The sequence below is a fragment of the Hippocampus bargibanti genome, linkage group LG02, assembly GCF_051943395.1.
Source record: "Hippocampus bargibanti isolate YZ-2025 linkage group LG02, ASM5194339v1, whole genome shotgun sequence".
NCBI lineage: Eukaryota > Metazoa > Chordata > Actinopteri > Syngnathiformes > Syngnathidae > Hippocampus > Hippocampus bargibanti.
This window is the reverse complement of record NC_142735.1, coordinates 1068630-1093166: the sequence shown is the minus strand read 5'-3', so window position 1 is coordinate 1093166 and position 24537 is coordinate 1068630. Positions and strand designations below refer to the sequence as shown.

The 24537-nt window shown below is 38.3% G+C and overlaps 1 long non-coding RNA gene across 1 annotated transcript; it reads left to right on the top strand.

Annotated features, from left to right (window-relative positions):
* The first annotated feature begins 19012 nt into the window (after positions 1–19012).
* On the top strand, positions 19013–23358 carry LOC148901080 (uncharacterized). The gene is made up of 3 exons (XR_016118185.1): positions 19013–19094; positions 19188–19291; positions 21987–23358. It is a non-coding gene; the product is annotated as an uncharacterized LOC148901080 (long non-coding RNA).
* The last annotated feature ends 1179 nt before the right edge of the window (positions 23359–24537 follow it).

Sequence of the window (24537 nt, the reverse complement as noted above, 5' to 3'; positions counted from 1 at the left end):
GTTTTGAAAGGCGCTTAGACAGAGGAGACCATGTGGGTTTTAGCAGACAATGCAACACAAACATTGCATTGTGCACCATGACGACAAACGACAACTGGAGCAAAATCTTCAGGAAGGGATATTTACCATAAATTTCCTTCATTTAAAAAATCCTGTATACTTCGCAACAATGTTTATTTTTTGCGATTAGTCCTTTTATTGTGTTTCAAGTTTTGAAAAAATGGGGCAGGCAACTTTATGGCCGGGCAGGCAACTTTTCAGAGTTGTCTGCCCTGGTGTCCGCTAACTTTTTGTCATGAGTTTTAGCCACTGCTTTGAACTATCAAACGAGTCCAAATTTCACAGTTTTCTATCCATTTTGTCACACTCTGTCGTCTGCCTGTCTCTTTAATGTTTAAAACACCTCCCCTCACAGCTGCGTTCATGACCAATCCCGTGGCTTTAACCGAAGACTGGAGGCGGGGATATAGAGGACCAAAACAAGCCGGCTGCCATTTTCTTTTAGGAGAACGTCACATCACTCATTGTGGCAGCTCCGTGTGTATCCCGAAAAATAGTTTGTATGCCAAGGTAACATTTTCATAAATTTAATGTTCGTTAAACCGAAAAGTTCGTAAACCGAGGTATCACTGTAATGGGATATTTCTTTTATTTTGTGGGCTTTTGAAGAAGTGTTTTTTATGGTGGAATTCTTTATATGAAATGCTTCTGTCTTATTTTGCTGGGGAATAAAACCACACACACACACACACACACACACACACACACACACACACACACACACACACACACACACACACACACACACACACACACACACACATACGGAAGCGAACAACAAATTTGAGGATGCTTTTAGAATTTTACACCACTTTTTAATCTGAAGGAACAATATTACCACAGTTTATGCTGTATTTAATTTGACTTCAAGCTAACGTTTATTATTTTATTATTATCGATTTGATCCACAGAAGTCGTTTTTTACATTTACACTACATGCAGTTATAAGTGTAACAAAACATTGGGGGATCTTTGTAACACTCCAGTAGTGATTTTTACAAGATGTAGTTGCCAAATTACAAAAAAAAAAAAAAAAACACTTGTGAAAATGACCTCCCAAAAACATTTCAGCTGACGAGGGTTTCAATTTAAAAAGGTTTTTATGATAAATCGTCAAGTTGGAGAGAAGGACACGAGAGACAAATGGAGACAAATGGCGCTGGAAACTGGCCCAGACAGTTAATTCCAACTTTGGTATATTTACATGATGCAAACACACGTTCAGGGTGTGCAGTTCACACACATTTTGCAAATGGATGAGCCAGCCAGATGAGCGCTTGTGTTTCTACAAGTGGATGTTTCATGTGACAGCTCTTCTTGCTGCTTGTGGGCTTTTAATGAAGAGAGATCACACAATTATAGGTGAGATAATAAGAATGGATAATGGGTGATAGGAGGCTCTGTCTTATGCATGTGAGCCACTCCTCAATTAATGATCGACATACAGTGAAACCTTTCGAACTTAATTGGTTCCAAGAAAAGGGTGTGTAAGGCGAAAAGTTCGTCTTCCAAACATTTATTTCCCATAAGAAACCATTAAAATGAGAATAATCCGTTCCCAGGTCCCCATAAAACACAATTTTCTACGAAATAAGCCTTAAAGGACAACCGACGTCACCGGACAAGTTGTGTCCATAATTTGTAAAATGGCTTCAAATGACTTCTACTGAGCGTATTTTACAGATTCCACCGCATAGAGCTATATTTTACGTTTTAAGACTCGCTCTGAATATTCAGGAAGTCTTGTTTTTGAGTTGGTGACGACGTCACTAAAGGACCACCCCCTGACCGAAAAAAGACACATTGTAGCAGTCCTTCCATCACGTCAATGTATTTTGCTGTACATGTTTGGTCTGAGAACCGTGTTGCACCCAAAAGCCGCCAGAAGAGGGAGTCCAAGCTCCATATAAGGAATTTATCAGCCTGTGGAAGCGGAGGTGGCCACTGGAGGTCGCCATTTTGTGCCTCTTTTCTGGTGATCCATTGTTGCCCCAATGTTGCCTCAAAATGGCATGGAATAAATTCTTTAATCCATTGCAAACATGAATGCTTTCCTCTTCGGAACTATTTGAATCATATTCATAACTGGAGGTGTAACAAGAAAGCATATTCTCCGAATCTGAAGCCATTGTTTTGCTTCTCAAGCAATGCAGGACGTCTTGGTGTGACGTCACAAACTGGGGGCGGGACTTTCTGAAAATGCCCAATTCGCAGCTCAATTTTTTGCAGATTTTGGACACTACAAGTCATTTTTATTGGTGTTTTGCATTTCAATCAAAATATCTATTTTAGATGCTATAAAACGTTTTTCTGATGTCAGTTAGGAAACAAAAAAGTGACATCGGTTGTCCTTTAAGGATGGTAGCAATGGTCAATTTAGCGTACATTACTGGTACTGGGACACAAAGTCACACAAACGCACACCTCGTTTGTGTTTTTTGACGATCTCCTTCTTCTGGCCGACCGCAATTTTCTTTTGTGTCCTCTTCGGCTTAACACTAACCTGTGGTGTGGTCTTTTTCCGTCCTATAATAGCAAAAGTATCCTTGATAACAATGCATGTATGCACTCAAGGAAAGGGGGTGACGAAAACTAGTCTTGTGGAGTTTTAAGGCTTAGAAAATTAGAAAGTAGAGAATTATGTTATGGTGACCTGGTAACGGATTATTCTCATTTTAATGGTTTCCTATGAGAAAATATTTTTTTGGGATACACACTTTTCACCTTACACACTCTGTCTGGGAACCAATTGACCTTTGTTGTGGTTTATCGCTTCCTCTTGGACCCATATTGTAAATATTTTTGGTTCCCACATATGCGCATCAAAACAATACATTAAATGTACATGTCATGACCAACAATACACCTAGCATCCATTACGCATTGTTAAATACTAATCCACCAGTGACAGTTCTCATTGTCCCTGCATGCTACTGATGTCTCTAGAGACGTTCTTCTCCTTTTTGATGGACTGCGTCCTTCGAGCCTTTTTGGCGCTCTCCTATCTGCCATATGGTGCGTTACTGCAAGAAAGGAGCTAAGTCCAACATGTGAGACGTTAATGAAGCATTTTGAATGATGACGTTATTAATGAGCAGTGTGTAGGTTTAATGCTAAATAAGAGGAAATGCGGTAAAAGGGGCTTCAGGGATCTTGAACATATGCAGATGCATTGAGATGACCATGATAAATCTTTAGAAACTTATTGAATTGAGTAAATGAAATTTATTATTTGTATTATTATTTGGATTTGGATTTGCCTTTATTAGTCTCGCAGTGGAGAATGTATTTTATTATTATTATTATTATTATTATTTTTATTATTATTTTTATTATTATTATTATTTGAATTTGGATTTGCCTTTTAGTCTCGCAGTGGAGAAATGTTATCATTAATATTAATATTAATATTAATATTAATATTAATATTGATATTGATATTGATATTGATATTGATATTAATATAATATTAATATTAATGCTATTATTATTATTATGAAAATAATTAACGTTCAAACAGGATGTAAAACTAATGAAAAACTGTATCGTGGGTGGCCCGGTAGTGAGTGGTTAGCACGGCGACCTCACTCTACAGCACAGGTGTCAAAGTCAAAGCCCGCGGGCCAAATCCGGCCCGCCACATCATTTTTTCGGCCCGCGAAAGCAAATCAAACTTGTTAAATTCCATGATGATTGCTAAAATCTGAGCCAAAATTTCATATTTTTGGATGTCAACCACAATAAAAGTCATTATTCTTGACTTCAGATTTGAAAACGAGTTATTCATTAATTTGCTGTGTGCTCTATATGTAATATTTGAAGGGATTTAAACATTCTAATGGCTTCCCCAAATTCATAACGGCCCTCGAGAGGAAACCATAACTACAATGTGGCCCGCGGCAAAAAAATGACTTTGACACCCCTGCTTTACAGAGTTTCATGAGTTCAAAACCCGGGCCGGATGGATTTCATCGCTAGGCCTTCAGTAGTGCTATGTCTGAATCAATGCAGACTAAAAAAAGTGTGGTGTGATTTACTACAAGTCCACTAGAGGGTGCCATTAGCCAGGAAATAACTGACCAACCTTTCTTAAACACTGGTTCAGGGTTAGAATCACAATTATGGCTCACCTGTGTCGAGTATGCAAAATCTTGATTGGTTATCTGTAATGAGTTTTGATGGTGTCCTATCCAAGTAGCCTTCTGTGAGGGTGTTTTAATTTCATTTGAAACTAACCATGATCACCAATGAGTGTGATAAACTGTATTTCAAATACAGTGATACCTCAGTTTACAAATTTTTCACTTTACGAACATTAAATTTGCGAGAATATAATCTAGGCATACAAACTACTTTTCGGCGGATGAACACCAGACCACACGGTTGAACAGCGCCACGATGGGTTGCGGACTAATTTTCCACACCTACTTTTTTGAGTGTACTCAGTGCAGACGTGGTTTGTTATCAAGTGGAGTACTTTTGATATTATGGGACCGAAAAAGACCCCGCCACAGGCTAGTGTTAAGCCGAAGAGGACACAAAAGAAAATTACGGTTGATCAGAAGAAGGAGATCATCAAAAAACACAAACGAGTTGTGTGTTTGTGTGACTTAGCGTCCCACTACAAGTATGCTAAAATGACCATTGCTATATGTGGCTAAGGTTGTTTCTGTGTTGTCTAAGCAACGGTCTCAGGCAATAGAAGAGGTTGAAAAACTTCTGTTGATTTGGATTAACGAAAAGCAGCTAGCAGGGGACAGTGTGAGTGAGGGTATTATCGCGAGAAAGCACGACAACTTCACTCGGATATCATTGAGAGGCATCTACATCATTGACCATTACAAACGTAAATAAAACGACTTAGTGGAGTTTATTTCTTTCATTACAATCCAAAAGCACATATATTATACATAAAATAAGGTATATTTTGGGTAGTTTTAAGGCTTATTTAGTAGAAAATTGTGTTTTATGGGGACCTGGGAACGGATTATTCTCATCTTTAATGTTATCTTATGGGAAATAAATGTTTGGCAGATGAACTTTTCGCCTTCCACACACTTTCTGGGAACCAATTAAGTTCGTAAGGTGAGGTATCACTGTACATGAAGTTTTCTTGATTTTTTTTTCCTGTGGAAACTATTATGATGTCTTTCTGCTTTGCTATATACAGTAAAGTCTCATTATATCGATATTCAAGGGAGTCCGAAAAAATATCAATATAACCGGGACTATTGATATATCCGACCCTGTTTGCATGTAATTTTCTCCGTGCGTGCATAGAAATAGTATCGATATAACCGGGACTATCGATATAACCGGGACTATCGATATATCCGATATCGATATAACGAGACTTTACTGTACAATAGTATCATCTTAAAATACTGAAGTGAGTGAACCAAAATTCACTCACTTCAGTATTCAGTATAGGAGTCACAATCAAATCTCTCTCAGTATTGCCTTTAACCACAGCAACCACTTGATGGCAACAGCGCAACATCCTTGCTCCAGAACTCTACAGTCTCTCTGGCAACAACGTTATGAGCTGCTTTCAATTTTAACCTCCTTCTCCCCACCCCACAAAAAAACACACTGCAAACTCAAATAGAATATATGATGTCTTATAAAAACACAGCTGCGCGGATCCTGTGAAATTCTATAAATACTGAATGTTTATTTACCTTTCAATTCTAATATTCATCTTTGAGGGGTCTGAGTGATGGTCAGTCATCAGGCAGGTATTAACTGAGGTTAAGGATCTTATCATAACAAGCCTCCGTTGACATCCGAGGGGGATTACATCCCATAAGATCCAAACTAAAACAACCTGTGATGATCGTATCCCGATTTTAGACATCTGTTCATCCCCACTGGAATGTTTTCTAACTACCTTCTCGCTCATTTCCAACATTTAGCGGTCAGTAGGGAGCAGCAGCACTCTGCTCTTTTGTCCTTACCGTGATCAACAACACTTTTGCCTATTGACATATTTGACCTTGCGGATTGCATGGAGGGTACAGTGATACCTTGGCTTACCAACTTAATTGGTTCCCAGACAGAGTGTGTTAGGCGAAAAGTGTGTATACCAAAACATAATTTCCCATAGGAAATCTTTAAAATGAGAATAATCCGTTCCCAGGTTCCCACAAAACATAATTTTCTACTTTTAATTTTATAAAATAATTAATTAATAATTTTATTAAAAAAAAAAAATAATTTTATAAAATTATTATTATTTTATAATAATTTTCTAAGCCTTAAAACTACACAAAATATACCTTATTTTATGTATAATGAATGTGCTATGGTATTATAATTAAAGAAACAAACTGTACTATATAATAAAGTCATTTTATTTACTTTTTTTGATGGTCGTTGATGGCTTGATGGAATGGAGTGGCCGGTTTCATCAGCATTAAACACTTGATGAGGAACGTAGCCTTCTTCTTTCATCATCTTGAGGAATGGTCCCTTGTAATATCTTTCTCTGCGATAATTTTACCTAGTTCCTCATCAATTGTGTTCTGTTTCGCTGGGTTAATAGCTTTTTGCATCAAGTGTACAGATGGCTCGTGCGGGTTATTTGTGGAGCGTGATTGATGGGATATTTTAACCTTGCAGTCTACACTATGCATTTGAACTATCAAAGTTGCAACAAGTCCAAATTTCACTGTTTTCTATCCATTTTGTCACTCTCTGTCTGTCGTCTGCCTGTCTCTTTAATGTTTAAATCACACCCCCCTCTCACTGCTGCGTTCTTGACCAATCGCATGGCTTTAACCGACGACTGGGGGCGGGGAATAGAGGACCAAAACAAGCCAGCAGCCTTTTTCTTTTGGGATAACGGGCTCGTTCGCGAACGACACATCACTGATTTTGACAGCTCCGTGTGTATCCCGAAAAATAGTTTGTATGCCAAGGTAAAATTTTCATAAATTTAACGTTCGTAAACCGAAATGTTCGTAAGCTAAGGGGTTCGTAAACCGAGGTATCACTGTATATAAAATGCAGACTCTTAACGAGTCATGTCAAACAACGTGAGGCTAATTTTCCTTTTCAAAGCAAAAAAGTGCATGACCTTTATATCTTGGATACACACGTAATTGGTAAGGCGCCATTAAAAAGGCTCCTATTTGACATTCTTCATTGTTAGTCGATCATGATGTCTGTCATTTTTGACCGACAGTCCTCACTGATCTTATTCAAAAGGGAAGACATCAAATCATCTGGTAATTCGGTTTGTCACAATGGTGGTCAAAGGGGGCGATTTCGACAAGATTATTTCATTTGACACAGAGTGACAACCAAAACCAACTTTAATTATCATCACCCAATCCCTGAAATTTACGGCGAAGGATTGTTCATCAAGTTTCCGGAAGGATTTTCTATGGTTGATTAATGTAATTGGATTGGGAATCAGCAATGTCATAGTCTGAGCTGTTGCATCCACGGGCTGGATGTTTTTATTTTTGCCTCTAAGTCCAAGTTTTATGTTTGTTTTTCAGAGAGTAGAGAGAAAACAAACCAGACGGAACACATAAATAACCTCAATTATAATTTTTTTCTTTTAGCACCCGACTGCTAACTACTGCCACGCTGACACATCAGCTTGGTGCGATCGCTCCTTTTAAAGTAGCTCTGATGAGAAAAAGGTGTGACTAAGCGAGGGAAATAAAATGGAGGTTTGGGATGAGACCTCTGCCTGTGAATCAATGAGACAAAACTCATATTTTCCAATTTTAAAAGTGGAACTTTCAAAGTCAAACACCTGGAAAGTAGCAAAATTTAGCTTCACAAGTCAAACAAAACTAAGCGTTCAAAACATGGTAGAGATTTCAGGTCATTAATGTCAACTTTAGCTCAGGCAGCAGTCACATTTTGTTAAAAGCATGTAATGCATAACAAGTACAGGACGGAGCGCCACGGTGGCTGGAGGACTAGTTTACGTCACCCCCTTTCTTTGAGTGCGGACGTGGTTTGTTATCAAGTGTAGTACGTTTGCTATTATGGGACCGAAAAAGACCCCGCCACAGGCTAGTGTCAAGCCGAAGAAGACACAAAAGAAAATTACGGTCGAGCAGAAGAAGATCATCGAGAAACACGAACGAGGTGTGCGTTTGTGTGACTTAGCATCCCAGTACCAGTACGCTAAATTGACCATTGCTACATGTGGTGAAGGGTGTTTCTGAGTTCTTTCAGGCAATAGAAGAGGTTGAAAAACTTGTTGATTTGGATTAACGAAAAGCAGCTAGCAGGGGACAGTGTGAGTGAGGGTATTATCACAGAGAAAGCACGGCAACTTCACTCGGATATCATTAAGAGACAACTACATCTATGACCATCACAAAGGTAAATAAAACGACTTTATTATATAGTACTGTTTTTTTTCTTTAATTACAATACAATAGCACATTTGTTATACATAAAATAGGCATATTTTGTGTAGTTTTAAGGCTCATTTAGTAGAAAACTATGTTTTATTGGGACCTGGGAACAGATTATTCTCATTTTTAATTGTTTCTTATGGGAAATAAATGTTTGGAAGACGAACTTTTTGCCTTACACACACTTTCTAGGAACGATTGATTTGGATTAATGAAAAGCAGCTAGCAGGGGATAGTGTGAGTGAGGGTATCATCGCCGAGAAAGCACGGCAACTTCACTCTGATATCATTTACGACCATCACAAAGGTAAATAAAACGACTTTATTATACTGTACAGTTTATCTCTTTAATTACAATACAATAGCACATTTATTACATGTAAAATAAGGTATATTTTGTGTTGTTTTAAGGCTTATTTAGTAGAAAATTATGTTATATAATAATAATAATACATTTAATTTCTAAGCGCCTTTCAAAGCTCTCAATGACACTATGGGGACCTGGGAACTGATTATTCTCATTTTAATGGTTTCTTATGGGAAATACGTGTTTGGAAGATGACGTTTTTGCCTTACACACACTTTCTGGGAACTAATTACGTTCGTAAACTGAGGTATCACGATACAAAAGTTTTCCAAGTATAAGGCATACCACATGACAGCAGTTGTGAGATCTGTTGTGGCTCAATACGACTTCACGTATAAGGCACACTTGCGTATAAGGTGCAGGGTCGCCTTTTGAAGAAAATTATTACAGTGAGACCTCAACTTACGAATTAATTGGTTCCCAGACAGAGTGTGTAAGGTGAAAAGTGTGTATCTCAAAAAACATTTTCCCATAGGAAACCATTAAAATGGGAATAATCCGTTCCCGGGTTTCCATAAAATATACTTTTCAACTAAATAAGCCTTAAAACTACACACAACATACCTTATTCTATGTATAATAAATGTGCTATTGTATTGTAATGAAAGAAATACACTGCATTGTATCATAAAGTCACTTTATTTACATTTGTGATGGTCATTTATAGCTTGATGGAATGGCGTTGGAGGTTGAAGGTCAAAGGGAATTGCTGTTTAGAAAGAGAGGCACATTACATGAGGACTGTAATTAAAGAAATAAACTGTGCTGTAAAATAAAGTTTTATTTACCTTTTTGATGGTCGTTGATGGCTTATGGAAAGAAAGTTGCCTTCCAGGACTGTTGGTAACTTAACCTCTGGTGCTGTTCGCCGAAGATCACTCCGCCAGCCGTGGTGGGTGTGTATTATGAAAATAGTGCTTATTATAAGGTTTAATTTTCATCAATTTGACGTTTGTAAGACAAAAAGTTTGTAAGTTGAGGGCTCACTGTATTTTTTTCACGTGTGTCTTATACACCGTAAAATACGGTAATCTTTAATTAAGTAACGGTGAGCCGGAAGAATAAATAAAGTATTAATAAAAGCAGCCATGAGCGCACTTCCCGTCCACCCCAGCAGCGCTCACCTTCGTCACCCCCCCCCCCCACTAAAGTGGAGGTTAACTTGCCCATTTACTCCCCACATATATTCCCAAAGCCGTGGTTAAACTCTATGACGTTCATTAGCACCTTGTCCTTCAGTGTGATCCTCGTTTTGCAAAGTGCAAGTGGGAGAGCCAAGAGGGGGGAGTTAAAGTAGTGATGTGGGAGCCTCTTGGCTGTAAAGGGAGGGTTGAGCAGAGATGGATGAGATGGGTGAGACAAAAGGTCAAGGTCGAGAAAGAAGAGCAGAGTGGAGAAAGTGGCTAAGCAGTTTGAAGAGTGCTGTTATCAACATTAAGAAAGAAATGGCAGACACATACAGTCACTTCCTGGTTTTACGTTCACGTCCACATTTGCTACGTGTGGCTAAGGATGTTTCTGTGTTGTCTAAGCAACGGTCTCAGGCAAGAGAAGAGGTTGAAAAATTTCTGTTGATTTGGATTAACGAAAAGCAGCTAGCAGGGAACATTGCGAGTGAGGGTATTATCGCCGAGAAAGCACGGCAACTTCACTCGGATATTATCAAGAGGCAACTACATCGACGACCATCACAAAGGTAAATAAAATGAATTTATTATACTGGACAGTTTATTTCTTTAATTACAATATTATAGCACATTTATTATCCTTAAATTTGGTATATTTTGTGTAGTTTTAAGGCTTCTTTAGTAGAAAATTATGTTTTATGGCGACCTGGGAATGGATTATTCTCATTTTAATGGTTTCCTATGGGAAATTAATGTTTGGAATACACACTTTTAGCCTTACACACACTTTCTGGGAACAAATTAAGTTCGTAAGCTGAGGTATCACAGTGATACCTTGGCTTACGAACTTAATTGCTTCCTAGACAGCATGTGTAAGGCGAAAAGTGTGTCCCCCAAAAATGAATTTCCCATAGGAAACCAGTAAAATGAGAATAATCCGTTCCCAGGTCCCCATAAAACATAATTTTCTACTTTCTAATTTTCTAAGCCTTAAAACTACACAAAATATACCTTATTTTATGTATAATAAATATGTTATTGTATTATAATTAAATACAGTAAAGTCTCGTTATATCGATATCGGATATATCGATAGTCCCGGTTATATCGATACTATTTCTATGCACGCACGGAGAAAATTACATGCAAACAGGGTCGGATATATCGATAGTCCCGGTTATATCGATATTTTTTTGGACTCCCTTGAATATCGATATAACGAGACTTTACTGTAGATACACTGTACTGTATAAAAAAGTCGTTGATGGCCTGATGGAATGGAGTGGCCGGTTTCATCAGCATGAAACACTTGATGAGGAACGTAGCCTTCTTCTTTCATCATCTTGAGGAATGATCCCTTGTAATATCTTTTTCTGCAATAATTTTACCTTGTTCCTCATCAATTGTGTTCTGTTTAGCTGGGTTGATAGCTTTTTGCATCAAGTGTACAGATGGTATGTGCGGATTATTTGTGGAGCCTGATTGATGGGAATTTTAACCTTTCAGTCTACACTGCCTTTGAACTATCAAAGTTGAAACTCTCTCACTGTCGTCTGCCTGTCTCTTTAATGTTTACCCCCCACACCCCCACCACCACTACTGCGTTCTTGACCAATCACGTGGCTTTAACCGAAGCCTGGGGGCGGGAAATAGAGGACAAAAACAGTCGGCTGCCATTTTGTTGTTCGAAGAACGGACTGGTTCGCGAACGACACATCAGTCATTGTGGCAGCTACGTGTGTATCACAAAAAATAGTTTGTATGCCAAGGTAAAATTTTCATACATTTAACGTTCGTAAACCAAAGGGTTCGTAAACCGAGGTATCACTGTATTTTGCATGTTGGTGAGGACGGTACAATAATGATCTTTTATAGGTAGAAGATTCCAACATTGAATATAAATGAATATTCCACATCATCCAACATAGGCGGACACGTAATTGTAGCTCCTACAGTGGCTCATTTTTCAACATGAATGAAATGATGGCATATTTTTGGCATGAAGTCAAATTGATGAGTACTGTGTCATCAGTGTTATTAAAGGACAACCGACGCCACTTTTTTGTTTCCGAACTGACATCAGAAAAACTTTTTATAGCATCTAAAATACCCAAAACACGGACGTCGTTTGTATTGAGCTGACACAGCCAAGTGTAAATGAAGTTTATACTTGATTTGGTTGCCAAATCTGCTTCATCAAATTTATATATCAGTCATATACATTTGCATATTGAATTAGATTTTTTTTTGTATACAATTTAATGGAAAACACAAACAAGATCTTAAAGAAGTGATATAAGGCCAGTTTGACAGTTTCATAATTTGACTTCTTTTATGAGAGGGTGTCGTTGTAAGTGTAAGACTATGGAAGAAAAGTTGTGAATTTCTGTTTTATTCTACGTTTAAACGTTTCATCCACATATTGATATCATTAGGATTCACCTTCTCATATTAGCATTGGTTTGAGAGTGGGATTGAATTTACGTTTCAAATCTGTTTATGTCTGCTCAAACCCAAAGGGGCCTTGTGCATTGAAATATTGAGGTTGAATTCATATAAAACGGTACTTTGACATCCAAGTTAGTTATTTTTTTCCATAAGCGAACTTGTTAATGTCATTTTATTTTCTATTAAAACACATTGAAATACTCCTCCATTCGTCCATAAGATTACACCTGAAACCTTTACAATGTTTTCCACTGACAAAATAAGTCAATATATCAAATAAGGTATGGCACATGAGAGCTAATTTCATTCCATAATATTATTCATAATATTTTTAACTCATTCACTGCCAGACGATGCGCAAAAATGTGTCCACTGCAGTGCCAGGGTTTTTGTCATTGTCACTCAAATTCCAGGACCCACAGAATATTGAGTTTTAGGGCTATATAAACATTCAATAAAGTGTTAGAAACCTTTAACTCTCTTCTTTCTTCAGAAAAAAATAGTTAATTCCTAAATTATATGGGTCTGGAGTAATATGAGATGCAATTGGGGGTGGCTGTACAAAAGGCAAATTTTGCCCCCTCGTGGAAGGCAAAAAACACTGCAGGAGGTCTGACCAGTGCTTTATCGGCAACCTTCTGCCCCCGCAAGTAAAACCAAAACCTGAACAAATTCGCAAATGGCGCTCCACGTCATATTTTCAATTATCGAATACATTCGGGAATGGCCGTGAATTATTTAACTATTTCACTGCCAGATGTGCAAAAATGTGTTCAGTCCAGTGCCAGGGTTTTTGTCATTGTCACTTGAATTCCAGGACCCACAGACTATTGAGTTTTTCGGACTATATCAACATTCAATAAAGTGTTAGAAACTTTAGACTCTCTTCTTTCATCAGAAAAAAAAAACAGTTAATTCCTAAATTACAAGGGTCTGGAGTTATATTAGCTTGAAATGAGGGCAGCCATCCAAAATACAATGCAGTACATACATATTGGTTTATATTGCGCTTTAACAACAGCTGAAGCTAGAACGAAGCCCTAACATGAAAAAAAGGAAAATGTTGCCCCCTTGTCGAAGGGACAAAACATTGCCAAAGGTCTGACCAGCGCTTTATCGGCACCCTTCGCAAGAAAAACCAAAACCCGAACAAATTCGGGAATGGCATATTTTCAATTCCTGAATAATAATAATAATAATAATGATAATAATACATTTCATTTATGAAACTACCAGTAAGAGTTTGCTGACGAAGCTTCTTGGATAAGAAGCGAAACGTCCGACACCTTCAAATTTGTACAGATGACGGCTAAAGAAACCTTTTCACCGATGGACCATTCCTGTACGACTGAGAGCTTACGCAGACGTCTCACTCATCATGTAAGTCCTCCAAATCGTCATACATACATGACCGTTCATAACGCCGATTGAGTCATTTATTATCTGATGCAGGCATTTCATGAAAGTCTCATGCTATGTATGTAAGGCGCCTTGTGATTTGACATCTACAAACTGAAGGCCTAACAAGCTGCAGAGAAGGCTTCTGCATTCCGACTTCAGCCAATTTTAACATTAGCCTACATGTCGACGGTTCACTTACCTCCAGAGATCACACATGATTTTCAGATCATGTTTATGTCAGTAAAAACGGAAATAATCATGGGGTACTTACTGTTTAATGTATTTATGATGTACATTAATAGACGAATGCGTCAACCTCTTGGGGTGAACATTGGATTCTGCTGCCTTACTGTAAAATAAACATAAAAAAGCTGGCATCGATGGTTGAATGATGAAACATTCAAGATAATTAGATCCAATAAATCAGAATCTTCATGAAATGTACAAAAAAAATCGATTGAATAATTTAAAATAATCGAAAAAAAAATGATCATAGGCGTTCAATATTATGCTCTTCACAGTGGATGGAGTTGGTTGTAGTGAGAAATCTTGAGGGGGGTGGGGTAAACAATCTGCAAATAATGCAAATTTGCGGTCTTTTATTATTCATAATTTTATTTATGATTTTATTGTTCTGGTGTTTATTGTTCTTTTCATTGTAAAGTGTCCTATGATGCTTTGAAAGGAGACTGTCAATTAAATATATTATTATTATTATTATTATTTTTCTATTATTATTATTATTATTAATCTATTATTATTATATTGTTATTATATGTTATTATTATTATATTATATTATTATTGTTCTTGTTATTGTGATTGCTGTTATTGTTATTATTGTAATTTTTATTATTATTATTGTTATTGTTATTGTCATTGTAATAATAATAATAATAATAAAAATAATAATAATGATGATAATGATGATGATTATTATTATAACAATAATAATAACAATAATATAATAAAAATAACAATAATAACAATTATTATTATACAATTATGATACAATATTATTATACAATATACATATATTATTATACAATATATATTATACAATATTTATATAATAATAACAATAATAATAATAATAATTATTATTTGTTATTATTATTATTATTATTATTATTTTATTATTTGTTGAAATAATTAATTTAAATTATTTATTATATTATTATATTATATTAATTTAATAATAATAATAATTATTATTGCTATTATTATTATTATTATTATTATTGAATATCCAGGTGTTACTATAATATTAAGGTGTAATATCATCAATCAGGCGGCCCACTGGAGCGGTTTTCAGTGCAGTGCAGTGCAGAGGTCCAGGGTTTGATTTTGACAAAGACAAACAACCATCCGCGTTCACACTCGCACCAAGGGACAATTTAGAGTGTTCCATAAACCTGCATGTTTTTGTAATGCGGAAAAAACTGGAACACCCTGAAAAAAAAAACATATGCAGGCACAGATAGAACATTCAAATAGTTCTGAAGAAGAAAGCATACGTGTTTGCAATCGATTAAATAATTTATTTCATGTCATTTTGAGGTAACAGGGGTGGGAAATGTCGCACCCAAGGGAGGCAGAAAATGGCGACAAAGCCATGTAGGGAATTAGTCAACCCCTTTCCACAGGCTGATAAATTCCTTCCATGGAGATTGGTCGCCCTCTTCTGGCGGCTTTTCGGTGCAACACGAGGTTTTCAGACCAAACACATACAGCAAAATACATTGACGTGATGATGGAAGGACTGCTACAATGTGTCTTTTTTTTTGGTTTCCTTCAGTGACGTCACGTCGTCACCAACTCAAAAACAAGACTTCCGGAATATTCAGCGCGAGTCTTAAAAGGTAAAATATAGCTATATGTGGTGGAATCTTTGTCAAATACGCTCAGTAGAAGTCATTTGAAGCCATTTTACAAATTAAGGACACAACTTGTCCGGAGACGTCGGTTGTCCTTTAAAACACCCCTTCTCATATATCAGAATCAGAATCAGAATCAGAATCATCTTTATTGCCAAGTATGTAGGACACACAAGGAATTTGTTTCCGGTAGAACACGCTGCACTAGTATCGTTGTCAAAAAAACTGCTAAGTGGCACTAGACATTGAAAAAAAAAAACGACAAGGAGCTCTAATAATGACAGATAAGATGAGTTTTAACCCTTACCCTCTTTTCCCTTTGTTCCTTGTCTGTTACTTCTGCTCTATTCCTCACTGTATGCTCTCTCGCTTCTGGCTCTTACCAACACTGCTGTTCATTCAGCCAAATGTCACAAAGCTGAAACTGAAATATCAACTTGGCACTCAATATCGCTGAAGAAAGATGGGTAGGTAAGAGGGGGGGGGCGTCTTGTCCTCGGGGGGGGGGGACTATGTGTGTCTAATTATCACCATGCCAACCTGCTGAGTAAAAGGCCGTGTAATTGATTACCGCATTGTTTTGTCTAATCATATTTTTCCAAAGCTTGCTAAATAGGTTACGGCTCGATACTCGTTTCACTATTTTGAGCATTTTGACATGCTACATGGTTTTGAATACAAAATAACATTAGAGTGATACCTCAGCTTATGAACTCTTTAGCTCACAAACGTTTCGCTTTACGAACATTAAATTCACGATAATTTAATCTTGCCATATGAATTAGTTTTCGGCTGATGAACGCCAAACCACACGGTCGAACAGCGCCACGTTGGCTGGCGGACTAGTTTTCCACACCCACTTTCTTTGAGTGCAGACATGGTTTGTTATCGAGTGGAGTACTTTTGCTATTATGGAACCGGAAAAGACCCCACCACAGGCTAGTGTTAAACCGAAGAGGACACAAAAGAAAATTACGGCCGAACAGAAGAATGAGATCATCAAAAAAACACAAACGAGGTGTGCGTTTGTGTGACTTAGCGCCCCAGTACCAGTATGCTAAGTCGACCATTGCTACGTGTGGCGAAGGGTGTTTCTGTGTAAGCAACAGTCTGAGGCAAAAGAAGAGGTTGAAAAACTTCTGTTGATTTGGATTAACAAAAAGCAGCTAGCAGGGGACAGTGTGAGTGAGGGTATTATTTCCGAGAAAGCACAGCAACTTTAATCGGATATCATTATGAGGCAACTACATCAACAACCATCACAAAGGTAAATAAAATGACTTTATTATCCTGTTCCGTTTATTTCTTTAATTACAAAACAATAGGACATTTATTATACATAAAATAAGGTATATTTTTTTATAGTTTTAAGGCTTATTTTGTAGAAAATTATGTTTTATGGGGACCTGGGAACAGATTATTCTAATTTTAATGGTTTCTTATGGAAGACAAACATTTCGCCTTACACTTTCTGGGAACCAATTAAATTCGTAAGCCGAGGTATGAACTGTATCTGCACCCCAAAACTTCGGATATTCGATCTTATTCTAACATTATGATTATGTTTTTTTTACATAATAAATACATTTTTTTGTTCGCGTAAAATGACTTGCCACTGAACATTCGGCAAGCCCCATCTTTAAAACCTGCCTCACAACACTCTTTGCCATTTGACTCAGTATATTCATGCCATATATTGAATATTTATAATGCAATAATGTTATTGCATTTTTTTTTCCTTCTCCATACATTTCTGATTTGATTTTGACATATACACATAAAACATCTCAAAATTATATTAGAGTACAAAATACGCCACTGAAAATACTTCTCGAGAGGGAACAGTTTGCTGTAATGCACAAGGTGAAATTATTATATACATCGTTGTATTTTTATGTTTTTTAATAAAACCCTTCCCAGGTCCCTGGGATTAACCTGTAAAAAAAAAATCGCTCCTCAGAATTGTGAATGTTGCTCCTCAAATAAAATATGCGTGCAGTTCCTTATAAACATGTTTTCTGTGCTATAACCTGCCACAGCAGATGTGCTTGTTTATTCTTCCCCTCCACCATGTCAAGGACTATTTTCGAGGGAGCGCTGCATTTTAAAAGGGATGTGTTTTGCCTCTCGGATTAACAGTTGAATAAAGTCAATTGTGTTCACACCCACGCAAGTGCGACACATTTCTCAATGTGTCGCGCTACGTCTGCTAGCATGTGTCGTCTAAAATACAAAATTTTAGTCCTAGTCCTCCCTTACATTGATGAAAGGACAACCGACGCCATTTTTTTGTTTCCTAACTGACATCAGAAAAACGTTTTATCGCATCTAAAATACCCAAAACACGCAGTATGATATTTTTAGTCAAAATGCAAAACACCAATAAAAATGACTTAGTGTCTAAAAAGTACTTCAATTTGAAACCGGGAGTGGCCAGTTTCAGAAGGTCCCGCCCCCTTGTTCGTGACGTCACGCCAGGACGTCTTGCTTTGTTGTAGAATCAAAACAATGGCTTTAGATTCTGAGAAGATGCTTTCTTGTTACTCATCCAGGTATGAATATGATTCAAATAATTCTGAATAGGAAAGCATACATGTTTGCAATCGATTAAAGAAGTCCTTCTGTATCATGTTGAGGCGTCTGGGCTCCGATGTAGCGTCCCAGAAAAAGCACAAGATGGCGCCCAAGCTCCGTTGGAAATGGGCTGATTTGTCTGCTGGGAATTTGTGTCAACTAGTATCATATAGTAGTCTTGGTATAACACACAATTCACCATTGCGTTGTTTATTTGTTTTACTTCTAATTTCGCCATCAACATAAAGTTTTCAGACCAAGCAAAGTACCCAAAATGCATTGTTCGCTTTCTCGGTCAGGGGCGTTCCTTCAGTGACGTCACGTCAGGCATCGTCATCAACTCGAAACCAAGACTTCCTGAATATTCAGCGCGAGTCGTAAAATATAGCGATATGCGGTGGAATCTTTGTAAAATACGCTCAGTAGAAGTCATTTGAAGCCATTTTACAAATTATGGACATGACTTGTCCGCAGGTGTCGGTTGTACTTTTAAATAACTTCAGCCCAGGCAGAGTCACATCCATCTCCCTCTATGCTTTTTTTTGCAATCTTTGCGGTGAATTCAGGGTACTTCAGTAACTTCCAAACACACGCATTGATTTGTTTTCTTCCATTATAATGTTTTGAAAATAAGAGCGTCCAAATCGAAACCACAATTGAATTCCAATTAATTTCCCAACCCTACCTTCAAGACAGAAATCTTACGTGAGCATCTGCCTCTGTAGTCCCACAGGCCGAAAATGTCCTTCATCAGCTTGACAGCATCTCTCACCGCAGGTTCCAACCCCCCCACAACCACCGCAACCCCCCCTGGGTTCAACTCAACAGAGGCGCTTCTTCCCAATCATGCCCTGCAGGTCTGTCTGTCTTTGCTCACGTAAGCACAAACGTCCCCAAGCAAGAATCAAGAGAGTTCACAGCAGGAGTGCGCTCTTCTGTACCCCCTGCAGATGAACCAAAAAGGCAAATATCCATGTTGCCCCAAACGGCCTTTTCCAGTTCGGCATTCATCAAAGATGAAAGAGCACCGTGTGATCAGAAGACTAACTAAAAGGTGACTCCTTGCCACGGAGAAGCAACCCCTATCTGTCACGGTTTGCGAGCTGGCTATTTGGATCCCAAATAAGCAGGCAGGAAGGAGCAGCAGGTTGTATTTGACAAATTGTGTTAAATAAAGTCAGCAGGAACAAAATCTAAAACATCAAAGTCATCCGAACAGAAAAGTACAAAATATCAAAGAAAACCATGAGTAAAAATCTGCCTAAGATGAAACAAACCTGACAGGGTGAAGTAAACATTCAATGACCCGACACGGAATGGTCGTGCCGGGAGTCCTTTTAACTGCCTCTGATTGGAACACCTGTGCAGCTTCAGGCAGGGCAGCATCCGTTGGTCGGCCACCAGATCATGACACCATCAGAGGCTTGTTCCGAACGAAGACCTTCGCCATACTCATTACGCTCAAGTCGTTTGTTGTACAACAGATTTTTGTCGATGAAAAGGTTTCTTCAGCCGTCATGTGTACTTCTTTGAAGTTGTCACACGTTTCGCTTCTCGTACAAGAAGCTTCGTCAGCGAACTAAAATTGTGCTGGGTCTCCGGCCCTATATACTGTATATCCCTAATGGACTGAGGTACCTCTGCCTTTATAGGTCCCTGCTCTCAGGTTGTTGGGAGCAGAGGACTATTCCTTCAGGCTATACTGATTACTTCTATTGTCAACTCATTATGGTCTATGACTGGCTTGATTGCCCCATTCGCTCTGGTATCACCTCATGCTTGTCTGTGACTGTAAAGTGTCCTTGAGAGCTTTAAAAGGCGCTTAAAATGTAATGTATTATTATTATAATTATCATGAGCATGAATAAGCCTACGTGGTAACAATCTAAGAAGTCTGTTTGAAGTCTGTCCAAATTGAACCTCAAACTACCATGGCGATTTAGTGAAGGGTTTTGCGCTTTTATAAAAATAGCTTATTTAATACTAATAATAATAATAATAATAATACATTTAATTTCTAAGCGCCTTTCAAGACTTTCAAGGACACTTTACACTCACATGATTTTTTTTGTGCGGATGAGCAGCGGCAGCCATTTGCGCCAGCTACTAGTTCAGTGTTTTTATATGGGAAGCAATTTGACTTTATTATGTTATTATTAAGTCTTTTTTTATGTTTATATATTAGGGATAAGATTGTTTCAGAAAATTTCAGTTCAACTTTCCACAGCTTCAAAGTTGATATACACATAATGCTAGTAGCTTGTTGGAGTATGATCTTGAATGCTTCTTTTGAAAAAAGTCCAAGAGGAACCCTATTTTCTTTCGCGAAGATTTTAACCTTACTGTCGTCAAATGAATGGTTGCTAGCTTTTAGGTGCATATGTACTGCCGATTGACGCCTACTAGTATTATCCTGGCGATGTTGATAGTCTTTTTTTGAGAATATATAGATATACATATAGGGCCAGAGCTACCAGCAAATTTTATTTTGCTGACGAAGCATTTTGGATAGGAAGCGAAACGTCCGACACCTTCAAAGAAGTACAGATGACGGCTGAAGAAACCTTTTCATCGATGGACCACTCCTGTACGACTGAGAGGTTCAAAGTCAAAGTCAGCTTTATTGTCAAATATGCTAATATGCATGACATACAGCACAGATGAAATTAATTATTATAATTAGCATCTAAAATACCCAAAACACGCGGGCTGATATTTTTAGTCAAATGCAAAGCACCAATAAAAATGACTTAAAGTGTCCAAAATCTGCAAAAAATTGAGCTGTGAATTGGGCAATTTCATGACGTCACGCCAAGACGTCTTGCATTGCTCTAGAATCAAAACAATGGCTTCAGATTCTCACAAGATGCTTTCTTGTTACTCATCCAGTTATAAATATGATTAAAATAGTTCTGAAGAGGAAAGCATACATGTTTGCAATCGATTAAAGAATTATATGTGCCATTTTGAGGCAACATTGGGGGAAAATCTCTCACCCAAAAAAAGAGGCACAAAATGGCGACCTCCAGTGGTCACATCTCCTTCCACAGGCTGATAAATTCCTTATATGGAGCTTGGATGCCCTCTTCTGGCGGCTTTTGGGTGCAACACGGTTCTCAGACCAAACATGTACAGCAAAATACATTGACGTGATGGAAGGACTGCTACAATGTGTCTTTTTTTGTTCAGGGGGCGGTACTTTCGTGACGTCACGTACGGACTCGTCACCAACTCAAAAACTTCCGTTTAATTTTGAGGCGTCTGGACTCCAATGTAGCATCCCAGAAAATGCACAAGATGGCGCCTAAGCTCCGTTGGAAATGGGATGATTTGTCTGCTGGGAATTTGTGTCAACTAGTATCATATAGTAGTCTTGGTCCAACACACAACAATTCACCATCGCGTTATTTATGTGTTTTCCTTCTAATTTTTCTAATTTTTCTAATTCCTTCAACACTGATTGACACGAAGTTTTAAGACCAAAAAAAGGACCCAAAATGCATTGTGTGTCACTTTCTCGGTCAGGGGTGTTCCAGACGCAACATCAGGTCAGGCATCGTCATAAACTCGAAAACTAGACTTCCTGAATAATCAGCGTGAGTCTTAAAACGTAAAATATAGCTATCCACCGTGGAATCTTTGTAAAATACACTCAGTAGAAGTCATTTGAAATGATTTTCCAAATTATGGACACAACTTGTCCTGAGACCTCGGTTGTCCTTTAAACACTCATCTGTTCTACCTTTCAGACAGAGTCAACTTAGCCTCGGCCTCAAACGCCGTGGTTTGTTTGCACTCAGTAGCTCAGAACGCCTGCTGAGATCCATCTGTGAGATCCATGAGATGGCGTCCTCCATTGTTGACTGAACCTCTTTCAAGAACAACGTAGTGGGACACCTGAAGGAGGGTAAGTGTGACCTCTAGGGTCCTTCAGCCCCAATGCTCTTTTGTTTTCTTCAGCTAATTAAGCAGCAGTGCTCAGTCTGATTGGTTTCCAGCATGTAATTACAAAACCTTCCGTTGAGTGGGCTTTCCATCTGAGTGCCGGTCTGTCTGCCTGTCAACGAAGAGGAAATGAACAAGCACCTGACCATGCAAAAGACCAAGGTCACATGCCTCATTTCTCCAAAACAAGCAGGATGTTTCAGTTTGTAAACAAGGGTTATTGCAGTGTCTGAAACTTATGACAAAAAGTTAGGGGACGCCAGGGCAGACAACTCTGAAAAATTGCCTGCCGCATTTTTCACAACTTGAAACACAATAATACGACTATTTGCAGAAAAAAACCATTGATGCAAAGTATAATAATAATACATTAGATTTATAAGCGCCTTTCAAAACTCTCAAGGTCACTTTACAGTCACAGGATACGTTTTTTTGGTGAGTGAGCAGCGGCAGCCACACGCGCAGCCACACGCGCCAGCGTTCACTCAACCCGCAAGTAACTCAAATAGATAGTACACTTGATGCAAAAAGCTATCAACCCAGCTAAACAGAACACAAATGATGAGGAACTAGGTAAAATGATCGCAGAGAAAGCACCGACAAGGGATCATTCCTCAAGATGGTGAAAAAAGAAGGTTACGTTCCTCATCAAGTGATGATTCCTGACTCCATTCCATCAAGCAATCAACGACCATCACAAAGGTAAATAAATTATTTCTTTAATCATAATACCATATCACATTCATTATACATAAAATAAGGTATATTTTGTGTAGTTTTAAGGCTTAGAAAATTAGAAAGTAGAAAACTAGGTTTTATGGGACCGGATTATTCTCATTTTAATGGTTTCCCATGAGAAATTAACTTTTGGGATACACACTTGTTGCCTTACACACTCTGTCTGGGAACCAATTAAGTTCGTAAGCCAGGTATCATCAGGTATCACGAATATGCCAGCACTGTTTTTGATTGGGAGGAATGTCGGTGCCATTTGACTGTCATCGCTGGACAGTTCTGGGGCGATTGTGCTTTTTTTGCGCCTGTAATGAGCAGCATTTTCACAGCCCCCCTTTGTTCAACTTAAAGGTCGGTGCTGTTGGTCAGTCTGCGGCTTGGAAGTGATGCGGATTTGCGTGGGACAGGAGATGTCAGACAATCTCTTTTCGTCAATGGATGCTACAGGTTTGTGTTTGCTTTCAAAATTTAGCTTGTAGCAGGTGTGCACATTCCACCATGACGTCCCAGATCCACTGGTGAAAAGGATACTTTAATCCTCAACTGCTTCATGCAATAAAGAGGGTTCAGAAACTGCTACAGATTGAAAACCGTATTTTGTGTTGGGCCACATAATTTGTTAATAATTAAGGACATTTAATAAAGGACATTTTGGACAGTCACCTCATTTCAAGCTCAGATAAGTCCAGACCCATAAAATTTAGGAATTAACATTTGAAAGAAGAGACTGTAAGTTTTCCTATGATGCATTGAATGTTTATATCGTCCTAAAACTCAATATTCTGTAGATCCTGGCCGTATATACCCCGTCACGTTTCTGTTTCACTAAAAATTCGCTTAGATCATGTACGCTGGGTAATAACGTCCGATAGAAGTTGTCAAGTCTCAATGTCTCGGAAGCGCACACAAGAACACTTTGTTGGGGCTGTTTGATCCTTGCTTTACTATTCAGTATTCATCAAGCTTCTAAGAGGAGACCATCTTTGAGGTGAATGACTGCCATGAGCCGCATCAACAATATCACCTGTACCAGGGAGAATCAGAGCCTGTCCAAAAGACGCAAAGAAACAGTGAATAAAGGCCTGCTTGACTTCCAGCTTTGCATAAGAGCGAAAGCGGGCTAATGAAACGCTTTTATCGGGCTTCTGGAAGAATGAACATGACACATTGGAAAGGATTAGTAAAGAGCTACGCAAGAAGAAGCGTTGTAGCCAAAGGAAAAGGATCGATTCATTGCGGATGAATATGCTTGAATCTTCAAAGGCCGTGAACAAAGTCTGTTTCATCATCAGCGAGCAAATCAGTCCCCCAAAAATACAGTGATACCTTGGCTTACGAACTTTTCGGTTTACGAACGTTACATTTTTGAAAATTTTACCTTGGCATACAAACGTTACCTTGGCATACGAACTTTTTATTTTCGTACACGGAGCAGCCTCAACGAGTGATGTGTCGTTCTCGAGCGAGCCCGTTCATCCAACAACAAAAGGCAGCCGACTGTTTTTGTCCTCTATTCCCTGCCTCCAGCCTTCGGTTAAAGCCATGTGATTGGTCAAGAACGCAGCAGTGAGGGGCTGGGACAGACAGACGACAGTGAGAGAGTTTCAATGTTGATAGTTC